Source organism: Kogia breviceps, chromosome 5 (genome assembly GCF_026419965.1).
Source record: "Kogia breviceps isolate mKogBre1 chromosome 5, mKogBre1 haplotype 1, whole genome shotgun sequence".
NCBI classification, from domain to species: Eukaryota; Metazoa; Chordata; class Mammalia; order Artiodactyla; family Physeteridae; genus Kogia; species Kogia breviceps.
This window is the reverse complement of record NC_081314.1, coordinates 116,685,096-116,701,808: the sequence shown is the minus strand read 5'-3', so window position 1 is coordinate 116,701,808 and position 16,713 is coordinate 116,685,096. Positions and strand designations below refer to the sequence as shown.

At 33.5% G+C, this 16,713-nt stretch overlaps 1 non-coding gene across 1 annotated transcript; it reads right to left on the bottom strand.

Annotated features, from left to right (window-relative positions):
• Positions 1 to 13,901: 13,901 nt before the first annotated feature.
• On the bottom strand, positions 13,902 to 13,989 carry LOC131757882 (small nucleolar RNA U83B). Its single transcript, XR_009336032.1, has one exon. It is a non-coding gene; the product is annotated as a small nucleolar RNA U83B (small nucleolar RNA).
• Positions 13,990 to 16,713: the final 2,724 nt, after the last annotated feature.

The following is a 16,713-nucleotide window of genomic DNA, read 5'->3' as shown; positions in this document are numbered from 1 at the left end:
TAATCTAAGAAGCACAAAATTAAATAACAATGAGCTGCTATTTTAACTTACCAAGTTGATAAAAATAAAAGTAACTTTTTTTATATGATTGTTATTTCTGTGATTTTTATATTTATAATTACTATGCTTCTGAAAATGTGGTCAGAAAAACAGAGAAACCATTTGTTAGAAATGTTGATATTGTTTAATAGAAAAAGGAAACAATATGTATGTGTAAGAATATTATAATAGTGGCAATCTCTGATTGATGAGAGTACTGATTATGTCATTTTCTTAGCATGCTTTTATTATTTTTTGTCAAGTTTTTAAAGGACATATGCTGTGCTGAAGTAGAGAACAAACTCCTATAATTTATTTTAATAGTTGTTTTGCCTTCATATTGCACACATGAAAGCCTCTTCAATATATTATTCTAACACTGCTGTCTTTTTGTATCATGGCTTCATGTCACCAAAAACTGATTCCATCTCAGATTATTTTCTATTATGTAGCAATATTTTTTCAGGTCACAGATATTGTTAGAAAGTCTACAATCTGACCGTAAAATATTTCCTTTCCTATTTACTGATCTGAATACCAAAATCTCTTTGATTGTGTGATATCTTCGACGCTACCAATCCACTATAAGTCTCATTTTTCTCATCTATAAAATGAGGACAAAGCTAGCAGTATTAAATGCAGTAGGCTGAAGGCAAAAACAAACAAACAAACAAACCTTGCACTAGTTTTAATTATAGCTAGCACTTATTGAATACTTATTAAGTATCAGAAATAAGGTTAAACCCACGCACCTATGGTCAACTAATTTATGACAAAGGAGGCTAGACTATACAATGGAGAAAAGACAGTCTCTTCAATAAGTGGTGCTTGGAAAACTGGACAACTACATGTAAAAGAATGAAATTAGAACACTCCCTAACACCATACACAAAAATAAAATCAAAATGGATTAAAGACCTAAATGTAAGACTGGACACTATAAAACTCTTAGAGGAAAACATAGGAAGAACACTCTTTGACATAAATCACAGCAAGATCTTTTTTGATCCACCTCCTAAAGTAATGGAAATAAAACCAAAAATAAACAGATGGGACCTAATGAAACTTAAAAGCTTTTTCACAGCAAAGGAAACTACAAACAAGATGAAAAGACAACCCTCAGAATGGGAGTAAATATTTGGAAATGAATCAATGGACAGAGGATTAATCTCCAAAATATATAAACAGCTCATGAAGCTCAATATTTAAAAAACGAACAACCCAATCAAAAAACGGGCAGAAGACCTAAATAGACATTTCTCCAAAGAAGACATACAGATGGCCAAGAAGCACATGAAAAGCTACTCAACATCACTAATTATTAGAGATATGCGAATCAAAACTACAATGAGGTATCACCTCACACCGGTTAGAATGGGCATCAGCAGAAAATCTACAAACAACAAATGCTGGAGGGGGTGTAGAGAAAAGGAAACCCTCTCGCACTGTTGGTGGGAATGTAAATTGATACAGCCACTATGGAGAACAGTATGGAGGTTCCTTAAAAAACTAAAAATAGAATCACCATATGACACAGCAGTCCCCCAACTGGGCATATACCCAGAGAAAAATCATATTTCAAAAAGATACATGCACCCCAACATTCACTGCAGCACTGTTTACAATAGCCAGGTCATGGAAGCAACCTAAATGCCCACTGACAGATGAATGGATAAAGAAGATGTGGTACATATATACAATGGAATATTGCTCAGTCATAAAAAGGAATGAAATTGGGTCATTTGTAGAGACGTGGATGGATCTAGAGACTGTCATACAGAGTGAAGTAAGTCAGAAAGAGAAAAACAAATATCATATACTAACACATATATGTGGAATCTAGAAAAAATGGTACAGATGAACTGGTTTGCAAGGCAGAAATAGAGACACAGATGTAGAGAACAAATGTATGGACACCAAGGGGCGAAAGTGGGGGGTGGGGTGGTAGTGGTGGGATGATTTGGGAGATTGGAATTGACCTATATACACTAATGTGTATAAAATAGATAACTAATAAGAACCTGCTGTATAAAAAATGAATAAATAAAATAAAATTAAAAATTTTTTAAAAAGAAATAAGGTTAAAGAATTTGTAAGGATTACTTCATTTAATTCTAATCACAAATATTATAGTTAGGAATCGCATTTTACAGGTGAAAATACTGTTACATCAGAAAGTTTTGTATTTTCCCAAATTAAGAGTCACTAAAAGATAAAGCCAGCATTTAATCCTATACAGTCCAATTTGAGTTCTTTTGTTTTAACCCCTCACTATAGCTTTAACAAAGGTCTGGTTCTCAATGTGTAATATGCACCCAGTCAGCCTGGTAGTCATTTCTTGTGCTTTTTTTAACCTCTTGGTTTGGAGTTTTTATTTTATTTCTTTATTTAATCCATTATTAAATGATAGTTGACTTGATGGAAAAATAATTTTACTGGTATCTTTTACACGGAAAATAATAGTCACTCTTGTGGCAGTTCTGCTTCATCTATTGATGGAAAATACTTCAAACTGGCCATTCACAAATGTTACAGTCCTTAATAAACAATCAGAAGATAATTTTACTGAGTTTAACTGAGCATCTGGTTTTGCTTGATGTTATAAATATTTTGCCTTTTTTACCTTACTGGTTTTGATGATTAATTTTATGTGTCAATTTAGCTAGGCAATGTTGCTTAGTATTTTGGTAAAACACTAGTCTAGATGTTTCTGTGAAACAATTTTGTAGATGGATTAGCATTTACAATTGTATGACTTTAAGCAAAGCAGATTATCCTCCATACTGTGGATGGGCCTCAGTAAATTTAGGGCCTAAACAGCAAAAACTGAAGTTTCTCAGAGAAGAAGGAATTCTGTCTTAAGATTATAACATAGAAATTTTGTTAATTTCATAGGACTGCTACCCTGTCCTGTGAATTTTGGACTTGCTAGCTTTCACAATGTTGTGAGTCAATTCTTTAAAATAAATCTCTCTTTATCTCTCTATTTCTCCATCTCACAATCTCTATCTCTGTAACTCTATATATCTCTGTCTCTATCTTCATGTATCTGTCTGTCTACTGATATATCTAACAATAGATATATTGGTTCTGTTCCTTTGGAGAATTCTGTAGATACTATCACATAAGAACTCTTCATATACTAAACTCCACATACAAAATAATAATAGTAATAATAAATCAAGTCTAACAATAGACCAAGCTTTCCTTGATAGGCAAAATAATAATAATAAAATAAATAAATAATAAAAGAAAAAAATGAATAGAAAGTACTCAGCTTTTCTGTATCTGACTTATGTTACATAATGTTATATAAGACTTTGGGTTTTTTTCTTCATTCTTTGCATGTAGTTTCAGGGACATCTGACCAAAAGCACACTAGCTCTGTGGTTTTTGATTATCACTCTTCATTTCTGAACTATATTTTTCTTACCTTTAAAATGAGGGAGGCTGCCCTGGATGGCTCCAAAGACTCTGATCTTACTCTTTGATCAGGTACATGAAAAAAAAATCATTTTGTATCTATCCTTGCTACTAGCGAAGAATATATATAAATACTTTGTGGATATTTGAAAAAATATATTTACTTCCTTAGAAAAATAATCACTTTAGAGGAAACAAATTTCTCTTTGAACTCAAGACAGAAATATTTTAAAGATCATATAAAAAATATGAACTCAAACTTCTCACTCCAGATTTTTCTGTTTTTATCCTAGTGAGTTTTGTCACTTGAATTAAAATGATGAGAAGTTATTTCAGAAATCCCCATTCATACTTATTCAACACTAAGGAAGATAAATGTGAAGAAATTAGTCAGAATTAGTCCTTTATTACATTTCTAATAGATAATCAGATTTCAGTGCAATGTTCTTAGAAGTTCCAACTTTTCCCCTTTAAATCTTTATTCTTTTAAACATTATTATTAAGATTTTAATCAGTAGATATAATATTTGGAGAAAAAAACTTAAATATAATTAATATTACCATAAAAACTAATAATCCATTTATGACATCAAAGATTCACATAGTATTATCACAAATTAAATGGGGAAAAATAGGGCTACATGTTTAAAAATCAACATTATATTTTGAACTTGCTTTTTAATGGTCATTATATTTAATGATCTATCATTATTTCATTATAAACCCAATAAGCGAGATGTATATAATTCATTTTAATCATCCCTGAATTGAACCTTAGTAAACTGGTTAAATCTATATTCCTTATAGATGCAGAACATTTTCTTCCCCTTGAGAAACATTGTTTGAAAATTAAATTTAAAAAGACCAAAAATCAATGTTACTTATGATACCTTAATTATTTTCTAGGGATTTTAAAGCACAAATAGAGAATTTTTTTAAAAAAACATGACTTATTTGCTAAATCAAGTGAACTGGTTATAAAACACAAATGAGAGAGAAAAATACAAATAGTGGGAATGTAAATTGGTACAGCCACTATGGAGAACAGTATGGAAGTTCCTTAAAAAACGAAAAATAGAATTATCATATGATCCAGTAATCCCACTCCTGAGCATATATCCAGAGAAGACTGTAATTTGAAAAGATATATGCAACCCAATGTTCACTGCAGCACTATTTACAACAGCCAAGACGTGGAAGCATCCTAAATGTCCATTGACAGATGAATGGATAAAGATGTCATATATATATATATATATATATATATATATATATATATATATATACACAATGGAATATTACTCAGCCATAAAAAAGAATGAAATAGTGTCATTTGCAGCAACATGGATGAACATAGAGCTTATCATACTAAGTGAAGTAAGCAAAGACAAATATCATATGACATTGCTATTGTTTATATGTGGAATCTAAAAAAAATGATATAAATGAACTTATTTACAAAACAGAAATAGACCCACAGACATAGAAAACAAACTTATGGTTACCAAAGGGGAAAGGGTGGAGAGGGACAATTTCGGAGTTTGAGATTGACATACACACACTACTATATATAAAATAGATAACCAACAAGGACCTACTATATATCACAGGGAACTATACTCAATATTTTGTAATAACCTATAAGGGAAAATAATATGAAAAAGAATATATATATTCAGTTTTATACATATGTATAAAACGGAATCATTTTTCTGTACACCTGAAACTAACACAACATTGTAAATCAGCTATATTTCAATTTTTAAAAAGTACAAATGAGAATTATCTGTTCTTTTCCAGAAAGCCCCTCTGTATGCATACTTTGGCCTATAGACATGTAACAAACAACTGTGTTTTTATGGTTTGAGAATATATAAGTTCAGTGAAAGCTTGCAGTTACATTGTCATAAAACATTTAAAAATAAACTAACCGCTGAGAACCATAAAGAAACATTCTGTTGTTTTGGTAGAAGTGTGTATTTGAACAAAAGAGAAATATTTTAAAGTCTTACTTTTTGAAATAAAAACCTCTGTTGATAAGGGTATAAATTAATTGATTTTCATAGAAATATTGGAATGTCCATTTAGAATGCAAATGCATTTTCCTAAGCTCCATTTTATAAAATGTAATTATCTCTTGCTCTAGATCTTCAGCTGTGTATTAAAGACCTATTTTCTAAATTATAAATGATTCAATTTTATTTTTCTAAAGCCAATATTGCAAAAAATAAAAAAAATAAGCTAGACAGAAATCTATATTTTTAAAACATCATAAAACAATCTGACCAAACCCTTCACTGTACAAGTTTCAACAATTATTTACTCCCTGTTAAGATGTTTCTATATCACAAACACACAATCTCTAAATAACATCCATTTAGTTCTACATGATTCTATATTTATGTCAGTTCACCTCCAAGATTTTTATCTGATATAGATTTTAAGAGACATATTTAATCCATAACCCATATGATGTGAAAAATTAATAACATGATACTATACTCAGCATTCTTTCATTAAATAAATGCATGGGTAAATGTATTTTTTCTATAACTTTAACAACTACCTCAGCAGCCAGGACCTAATGGTTACCATTAGCAAACATGTTAACTGTTTCTTTTTACTCAATGCTCCTGTCAACTGTCCTTTTTGTAGTTATTTTGGCTTATTTTCCTGATGCTTGGAAATAACTCCCTTTACATCAAATACATTTCATGAGTTAGTGCTTTTAAGTGAAGACATCTTTATTTTCAAAATTTACATTCTGGATTATAACTCTTCTTTACTCTGTTCAATAAATTGTCTCATCCTTTCTATTCGATCTCTGAAATATCTCCAATTTGTTTGTCTTTTACCATCTTCACAGCACCACTGAAATTTAGGATCTTAAATTTCTGGGTGTACATTCCTCCTTGATTTCCCTGCCTCTAGAATATTTACTTTTCTACTTTTCCACCAAACTAAAAATTATCTTCATAACATGTACTTGTAACCAGTTAGTCTCTATGTAAAGACAACACAATAGCTATCAATCACTGTATGAGAAAGTATTATCAAATTACCTTACCCTCCTAACTTTTGAAGATACATTGTTCTGAAGATTCACCTAGTCTACTAAATTTTATATCAAGCCCTTGCTCTCCCCAGTGTGTTTTATCATCCTCTACCCTGTAGCTCGAGTTCATGGTTTCTGATTCTAGTTTTATCATATTTAATATATTCTTATGTAATAAAATTTCAAATTATATATTTATTTTATCCCTTTACTTAAACTGCATATTATCATTTACATAGAAAGAGTCTATAGCCAGAGAGACATGGGTATAGATTTGACCTCATAATTTTCTATTTTAACTTTGCTGTGCCTCAAATTTATCAACTTTAAAATGATTACTTCAATAACTATAGATTTGGTGAGGATTATTAGTACATTAAAGAAGATATATAAATAATAATCACCATTATTATAATTATTCCAATGTAGGACACCTTCCTTTATTTTAACTACAAAATCTAGTGGCTATTCTCAGATGAGTACATGAACAAGTGAGACTGATTTGATATAATAATGAAGATTTTAGTTTTATTAAAAACACAGTGCAAGATTAATAATAAAATAGATGTATTAGTAAACCCCAAATGGTAGTAGGCACTATATTCATTAATTTTAAAAAAATGATCTTGTTTCAAATTAAGCTTTACCACCTACAAGCTGTTTTAAGTTTGGTATTTAATCATTCTTATTTCAATTTGTTCATCTAGTAATCTGATTATTTATATCAATAATCATATTTTGGAGCTATAGCTTTCAGATTACATGAAATAATTTTATTTAGAATGCATAATGCTGTGCCTGGCACATACCAATCACTCAAAAAAATTAGGCTCCCTCATCTTCACTGAAGCCTTTGGCTAAGCAACACAGGTCTCCTCCTCCCAGGCAGTGAGGCAGAGCTCATTTCTTCCAGTCTCATATTTACTGAGCTTTGCTGCATGACTTGCATAGGCCACTGACATATCAGCACATCTGATACAAGGAGAGATAAGCACTGTATATTGGGGCTAGGCCTCTTTTTGTGTTGTGATCATCACATAAAGCAGTCTTGGCAAACCTGTTGGAGAGGCTCATTCCATACTAACTTCCAGATATGTGAGTGAAGCCATCTTGAACTTCCAGCCTCTGCCAAGCCACGTGTAAGTATAGTTGAAAAAGTGACCACAGATGAGACCAAACGAAGAGCCCAGCCCAAAATACCAATCCAGAAAATTATGAGCAAGTAAATAAGAGTAATCTTAAATCACTAAGCTTCAATGTGGTTTGATGCATAGCAATATACAATTGATATATTCTCTATCACATTGCTTAGTTTTGTTTTTTTCATAACAATTACTATTGGAAATGCCAAGTGTATTAATGTGTTTATTGATTTACTTTGTTTATTGACTGAGTCTCCTCAGTATAATAAAAAGCTCTATAATATGAGAAGACTTGTTCATTTGGTTCACTATTGTATCTCCATGGCTTAGAATATTTGGGGGCCCATATTAGATATTCAAACAATATTTTAACTTATTTTGAATGAATAGATGAATATAATAGATGAGTATGTAAGTGCTTTTATTCCAAAGGAGTCCTAGTAATTTATATCCATGGAGTAGAATTTCCACTGACATATTCTCCTATTCTTCTACTCCAGTGAATATCAAAAATATAGAAGAGGCATGATATTCAACAATTCAGTTATAAAATTTTTTAACTTAACAGTAAATATAAAAATATATATTACATGATATGGTATATAGCATATATAACTATAAAGATATGAAATATACTGATTCAACAAATGACGTAAGAAAAGTGAACAAGCAACATGCTACCAAATAATATTTTAAAGCCCTTTAATTCATTTATGGTAGCTTAAGATAGAGGAGAAACCTGAATATACTTTTCTTACTGAATTCTGTGGCTAAATCTCTGATTGAGCTTTTGCCTGGCTCTACATCCCAGGATTATCAAAGGTCGTTACAAGGGTCTTTGCAAAGTCCCAATAAATAGGACCATTCTAAATTACCTGAGCTTTGATTAAATTTTAAAAATAAGACTAAGTTGTAGCAGGTGGACACCAAATTATCAGTTTACTGATAAAGGCTATGTTTGAGGATTTAACTTTCCTGTGAGCAAAAAGGATTTGCTCTATACAAAAATATTGCCAGAATCGTGTATACCCACACTACACACCCAGCACACACACAAACATACATATGAACACACATGCACACACCACATTCAGGTGATTAGCCGAGTAAGATTTGTGGTCCGAAATAAGAGAAGAGAACCCCTCCTTCCAGTAGTTAGTTACTCCCAATAGGAAAACATGAAGAAACTGAGCAAAGCATGTTCAATTTATTCCCTTAAATAGGGAATCAGATGTCATTCAAAATACTCCGAGCAGAAAGGGGCAGAGAGAGAACAGTCACCTCAAACTATTTGATCTCACCTCCTACATTAAAAAAAAAAAAAAAAAATCAGGCATAAGCAGAAGAGAGCCCCTTCACACTGTTCAGTTATTTTCCTTTGGATATATTTAGTTTACTGTCAGATAGAAATGGGGTGATGCCAACTACCTATGACAATAATTTTATTCCGCCCTTCATAAGTGCATTCATTGAACTAAATCAAAGGCCTCTTTGCACCCAAGCCTGAAAATTCACCCATTAGTTCATTACTCAATACAAACCCTCTCCTTTACTCAAATTTTTAAGGTGAAATCATATGTCAAATATCAAATGCCATTGTAAGTGCAATTCCAATAATGTTAATTTTTGAAGGAATTAAAGTCCAAAATAAAAAGTATTTGACCCATGTCAATTATATTACAAATCAATTAAATGAGAAAATCCATCCTCACCTATTCACTTATTGCCTTGAGTCTGAGCTAGAGGAGCTCTTGATGTATGAGTAGAGTGTTCTAACCTTAATTGCTGAACAATCTCTTTATTTGTCTAGAATCCATGACTTAACCTCTGTACATAAACTTAATTGGGAGAACTCTCTCAGCAAATTTTGCTTTTGTGCATTTACCAGATCTTGCGGGGCCGGGGAAGGGAGGTGTCTGTTTATTCTGGTTATCTTTTTCTAAGAATATGGTATTGGGTGCACTACTGATTTTTTTCAAAATTTAAAAATTTGAAATGCTGGAAGTCCCAATCACCTATTCTGTATTAAAATCTTTATATGGTCTTTTTTTGAGCTCTTGAATTTTGCATTTCAAGGGGCCCTGCCTGGTGAATATGACCACCATGTCTTGTGTGCTGACGTTTCAAGTCCTGTGCCACAGTTTCTTCATAGTATTTTATAATTTTACATATACGTCAGCAATTTATGAGAGTGTCTATGTCCACATGGCTTTCCTAATAGAGTAGGTATCACACATTGGATTTAATAAAATAATTTATTAGACATGATCATTTTGAAGTTGTATTTCTTTTACGAGTAAGATTAAAGATACTTTATATATTAAAGGGCCTTTTGTATTTCTACTTTCCATGAAATGCCTGCTCATAGTTTTTGTTTAATTACTATCAGATTTTTTCTTTTCAGATTTTATAAGCACTTTCAGTTATGGAACTTAGCCCTTTGTGATTTAAAGTGCAAATACTTTTGCCCCTGTTTTCATTTACTTTGTTATTGTTGTTGTCATTATTATTGCCAGAGGGGTTCTAAAAATATTTTTATTAGGATATCATTTACATACAATTAAATTAACACTTTTTAGTGAAAAATTCTATACATTTTGATAAATTCATATAGACATATAACTACCACAATCAAGGTAGAGAAGAGTTTTATCTCTCCTTGCTTGGGCAGTTTAAGGTGTCTCACACAATTTAGGTAGGATTTCATAAGTGGAATACTATTATATGATTTTAAAATTACTAAGGTCAAAATATCCTCTCTACATTCTAAAATCTGAGATCAAATGCCACAGCTTGGCCTGTCAGTCTCACTAAGTTTTATTATTCTCCACACATAGCAGCTTTTTTCTTTGTTTCTCCTATTCTTAACCCATCAACTAGAAAGTGTGTTGCTTTGGGAGGAGTATCACCTTTCAGCACTCTTGTTGCCCCATGGTGGTATACTGTCACTGTCACATGTACAACTCTGTATTAGTCTTTAACTCTGAAACCTCTCACAATTATGACCTTTGTGGCAATAAAGGGATAAAAAATATTAGACTCTTGTGTCTCTTTTCTTCTTATTTCACATGCACATGCTCTCCAGTACTGACTTATTAGCCCTTCATTTGTGAAAGGTCAGTCAGGAAAAATACTTCATCTCAGGTGGTATTTGAGTGACTGGGCTTTTTTTTTTTTTTTGATCGGCCAAGAAAGAAGATGATTTAGGTATGCATTTAATGAATTTATTTAGAAATTTTGAAACCAATTTCATGAACTGTTAGGCTTTTCCCAGTTGTCCCGGTGAAAGTTTGTCTTCTAGAACTATTCTTACCTGCCAATAGGTCCACTTACCCAGTGCTGTGAGACAAAGGTGCAGGTCAGGAGTCAAACAGCCACAGCAAAGAGTTCAGTTGTGACAGACATCGGAAAAATATAAGTAGTAGAGGAGAAGCAGTTTGCATTGTCAGGATCCAGAAGTTAGTCTGTTGAAAATTGTAATAGAAGTGTCAGGTGGTCAATAAAAATAGCATTCTACTTTTCAAGATTTTATGGTATCTATAGGTTTTAGAACATATTTCAAACCTAATTTATGGTGATTTATTTCTCATTCCAAATTAATCATTCCCGTATGTAAATAATTTTGTATTTAAATGTTGTATTCATTTCTGAAGGGAAGGACCCCAAAATATAATTCTGTGCTCCCCAAATCTGGATATCCCTTTGCTATGGTCTCAATGTTTGTGTCCAGCCAAAAATCTTATGTGGAAATCATCACCTGTTTACACATCATAAAACAGAGAATAGAGAGTTCAATCAATCTCTAGATCAAGTTTGCATGGTTTGTTGAGGTCTAGTGTCTTTGTGCTTAACCATTTTATTATCCTGAGAATTTGTATTTAATCTCAAATACAAAAACTATGATTCCAAGTTGCCAATTTACTATTTCATGGCCTTTATGTTTGAATTATGCATCTAAAATGTCCTTTCTTCTTTTCCTCTTATTCTTTTACCAATATCTTCTCAAAAATACAATGAATAATGTATGTAGAAATGTTCTATTGAATAATGTCGTGTCAAAATTTTGTCTTGAAAGTACCTCATATATCACTTCCTATAATGGAAGACATGAGAAAGAGGAAAGATCTTAGCATGTGTATAACCTTAGAAAATATGATAACAAATATGGGTCCAGATTTTGAAGCAATTGTCAGGTCAGGATACCCACTAGGAAATAAATATTTTATTCTAGCAACAGAATGGATTCAGGGGATTTAGTTCCTTCACACATCTTGTCAGAAGATAATGAGATGTAATACTTTATAAATTATAAAACAAGCACTGGTTTCAGAATGACATGAGTCTTGAAATGCTTTTGTGGCATGTACATAGTCACGAATAGCCCTTTGCCGTCACTTGTTAATCAAAACTGAGGTGTAGTCAGATCAGTTTAGTGTGTGGTAAGCTGCATTTGAAACTCTTTTATTGCCCTCCTTCTGAATAGACAATATCCACTACAGTACATCTCAATAATACCAAGAACAGGGTTAATATATTTGACCCATATTAGAATCATCTCTTGTTGAGTCTACATGTCCTCTGATCCATTAAGGTCTAAATTAATATTGAAAATGCAAAGCAAGATGAAACTATAAAAAAATGCTGATGTCTTTTATTTCCAAAACCGCATGTTTGAAACAGTTCTCTGGAAAGGGTCTATGTAGTATATTCTAGACTTGCTATTATTAATAAAGTCAGTAGCCAATGTCTTATTTGGCTAGACTAAGGAGATGAGTCAGTTATAATAATTTGCTTTTGCATAACACGTTGAGGATTGTAGGCTATTTCATAGATCATATTTTATTTATACCCATTTTAAATCTCTGATGTGCTATACATAGATTTGTTATCTCTATAATATCATGTTATAGTTTAGGAAACTGAAATTTGATGATGTTTAAAAATATGCCTATGGACTTATAGTTCATAGTAGGGAGGATTTTTCTATAGATAGATAGATCAATAGATAGATCGATAGATAGATATTACTTTGCAAAAAAAAAAAAAAAAACTCATCAAGAGTAGTTTGAATGGTGTTTGCCTTCACTGTTTGATACACTGTGGATACAATGTGAGGAACTTTCCTATACCTTGGACGATTTTCATACTTTTGCTAAATTTAGATTAGCTTCCAACCTTGATTTTTTGTGTTTCAATGTTGTACAATATCTCCAAAAGTGTCTTTAATGTGAAGGCTTTTATCTGGTGTCACTTCCTCTGGGACATCTTTATCCTTTTCATTACAACTACTTTCCTCATTTATGTCTATAAGTTTGCCTTCAGCAAGTTTCTCTGTATCCATATTTGGAGTCCCTTGAATGACAACAGTGTCAACATTCCAATGATCAGTTACTTCTTCTGTAACTCCATTCACATTTGATTCAAATTTTACTACCAGAGCTGTCACTTTTTGTTTATTGTGCACTTTCATTTTGGGGGAAGCCAGTGTCCTTTCTCTACTCATTTTTGTATAATATCATGCTGGTTTATTGCTGAGTGACAATGAAGCAACACAACTAAATTCTTTATGTTTGTGTGTAAACTAAATAACAGCTGTGCAGACTTTGAAAGAAGTGACATGTCTGTCATTATGATGTATATCTGTTTTGACATAATGACTTTTGGACTGAATAGTTTGCAGCAAAACTTGTTCTTCATGGAATTACACAGTTAATATACTGTGGTAACAGAAATTTGAATCTTTTTGTTGGGAGATTGGTGATATTTAACTAAACCACTAAACTATGGTAATGGAGATCCGCATGTATCAGGACCATGAAAACTGAGTTCTGCCTGTATTAAGGCTTTGACATATCCTTCTGTATTTGTGTTCGACACAAATGAACTTTTGATTCTGCATATATTCTCTTGACAAATTCCCAAAAGCATACATTATACCAAATTTCTCTATTTACTTTAAAAAAAATTGTATGAGTATGAGAGAGCCCCCAAATCATCCATATGTTAGGCAAGTGGTACCTAGTTTAATTTATATGAAAAAAAACATGGTTCACACTTCCTGGTAAAACACAATCTATAAAATATTCAGCTGGTCAAGGAAAAAGCATGACCCTTTTTTTCTACAACCAATATATTTCAACACACCAAGTAGTAAAAATATCAGTTCCAGTCAAGTTAAACACATTGATTTCATTACTTTAGTTACACTTAACTTTGTTTACCTTATATTTTAATTAATTAATTAATTTATTTATTTATTTATTTTTTACTTCCGCAGTCTGACTCGGGCGCTTTGCCAGCGCTCATTCCAGGGCCTCATCACAGAACTTACCTTATATTTTAAAATCTTGTAGTTTAATTGATTTGGTAGTTATGTAACACTGTGCTATAACAAACATTTGAACTAATATCGCAAAACTAAATGCTTTTACACTCAGGCTTCCTCTTCTGAAGCTGCCACTAATTTATTCCCTGAGGGAAAAAAAAAAAATTACTTCTTATCCTGGCTATGTTTCCAACATATATCCTCTTCCGATACAAAGGTGTAAAAAATTAGTAAACCGAAACCTCCATTAAATCGAGTTGGGAGAATGGAAGCGGAGGTCTCACTCCCTGAGACTTGGCAGAGTCCGACAGGAAGAAAGACTCCTTCCTGGCAAGCCCTTAGTCAAGGAAAAGCCATGGGCTGTTGTCTACTACAGCCCTCCCAAATTCATTTTCCTCCCTATAAAAGTGTCCTCCTGTCCCTTGCTGTGCAGGGACTTGCACAAGGCTCACCATGGTTACAGACCCTGAACTGCAGTTCTCTGCTGACCCCAAATATACCCATCTTTGCTGGAGAAATATATGGTAGTCTAGTTGTTTCAGGTCAAGATACTGGTGTTCATACAGTGACCGAGGAAGACCCCCAACAGCTCCAGGGCTGGTGAGCAAATAGGTGCAGTACCCACAATTGAGTCCATTGTCACTCATTGCTTTTTTGTCAGCCTGAAGTTTGAAGGTATGTATTTCTTTCTGGATCTGAGCTCATGTCCTCTTTGTGTCTGAAGCTTTCCGGGTTTTATTCAGGATCTATTTTAACATTGCGTCTTTCTGGTTGAGGCCTTGTTTTGTATATGAGTACCCATTTGGCACTTTGGCCTGATTTTGAGATTAGACTGTTTCCACTGAAGATGGCTGAAAACACCTTTGGCTCATTCCTTTTGGAACAGAGGCTATTTTTCTGAAATGGTGCTGGTTGTTCAGCCTTTGACCTGTTCCTTTACAAGGGGCTGTTCTCTGGACTGGCCTGGCTCTGTCAGAACCAAGCTGTCTCCTTAGAACAGTCTGTGATTAGCTTAAAAACTATTTGAATTGAGCTGTTTGTGCTATAAACCGCTTGAGCTGTTTACTCTAGAGATAAACCTCTGAGAAATAGGATCCCAGTTATCTAAATATTGTGAGGTCACCTCTGTCCCCTGCAAAAGGACTCCTGCTAATTTTATGTTTAAAAATCATGGTCCTCCCTCATGCTCATTTTTAACTAAATGAACTCCGGACGCGCAGGCCCAGCGGCCATGGCTCACGGGCCCAGCGATCTTCCCGGACCGGGGCACGAACCCGTGTCCCCTGCATCGGCAGGCGGACTCTCAACCACTGTGCCACCAGGGAAGCCCTATTGGGAAATCTCCAAACTTAATTTTCTTAAAGCCAAATTGGATGACAACAGCTCAAAAATTTCCAGAACTGAGTGGCTAAACTTCAAGCCATAGTCAAAGATTTTCCCAAAATAACCAAAGATCCTCACAGATTTGCTGAGGAATTTAACAGTCATTCAAACTTATCAAACTGGTTTCCCTGACTTCTATCAGCTAGTTCGTCTGACTGCCAGTGAAGAACAGGCCCAGCATTGGATGAAAACCACTAATTGGGAAAATCCTGAAAGGTCTCTAGAATTACAACTGGGAGACCAGGCTGCTAATTTATTTGATGATCAGATTCAGGCAATCGCTAGGTGACTTCACTGAGCAATTCCTAAGGCTTTTCCAAAGCCTGTTGATTGAAACAAAATTCAAGTGTGTGCACCAAAAAACTGATAAACCTCTTCATAACTATTATAATTGGCTTCAGATTGTTTTTAAAGAAAATTCTGGTCTTCCTTCTGTTATTCATTCCACTCAGGGAGCTTTTAATCTGATTTGTATTAATGGGCTGAACCAGGAACTTTCTCTTCTAATAAAAAAGACTGGGATGAAATGAGAAAATATGTTCACTCCAGATTTAGTTAATCTTGCAAACCAGCTTTCTCTCCTTCTAGGTGAGTCACCTCAATGGAAGACTGAAAAAATTCATCTTCAACTCCAGCAAATGAAGGCTCCTCAACAAAGCTAAAACCCTCCTAGTTTCTGCTATTATTTCAAAGAGCCAGGATGTTGGAAAGTAGATTGCTATAAATTTAAGCAGTTTAGAGGCTTTCAGCCCTCTAACCAGCCTTTCCAACATCCCAATTCTCAATGACAGGCCCCAAGGAACTGCAGGGGCTCTTCCCAATCCTCCCTCTTAAACATCTTGGAGAAACATTTCTCCAGATTGGGTTGAATGTCTTCCAGTTCTAATTGACAACAGAGCTGCAGTCTCGATACTCAACCCCACTACTATAAAATAGCCCCTGTCTCAGAGTACTAAAACAGTTCAATTGTGGGGATCTCTAATGAACCTCTAGAGTTCCTGATCTGAACATATTTCCTTTTGTTTAGACCTTTTAAGAAATACACAACATCTTCTCTTTAGTTCCTCTGCCCCTACCCATGACTTAGGCTGAAGCTTCTTACAGAAGTATCATATTGGAACTTATTTTTCCCCAAATGGGAAAATGATTCTAGCCATTGACAGTAGTCATAAAAGTACCAACCAGATGAATTAAAAATCACCATTTGATATCTTCTATTTGTTCCATCCCTAATGGTACTAGAGCTGACTCTGGAAACACTGATCATTTTTCCATATTCAATCAGCTACCATTTTCCTTATGGCCAAAATCTCCAACTGATGTTGGCAAAATTCACAGTGCACCTC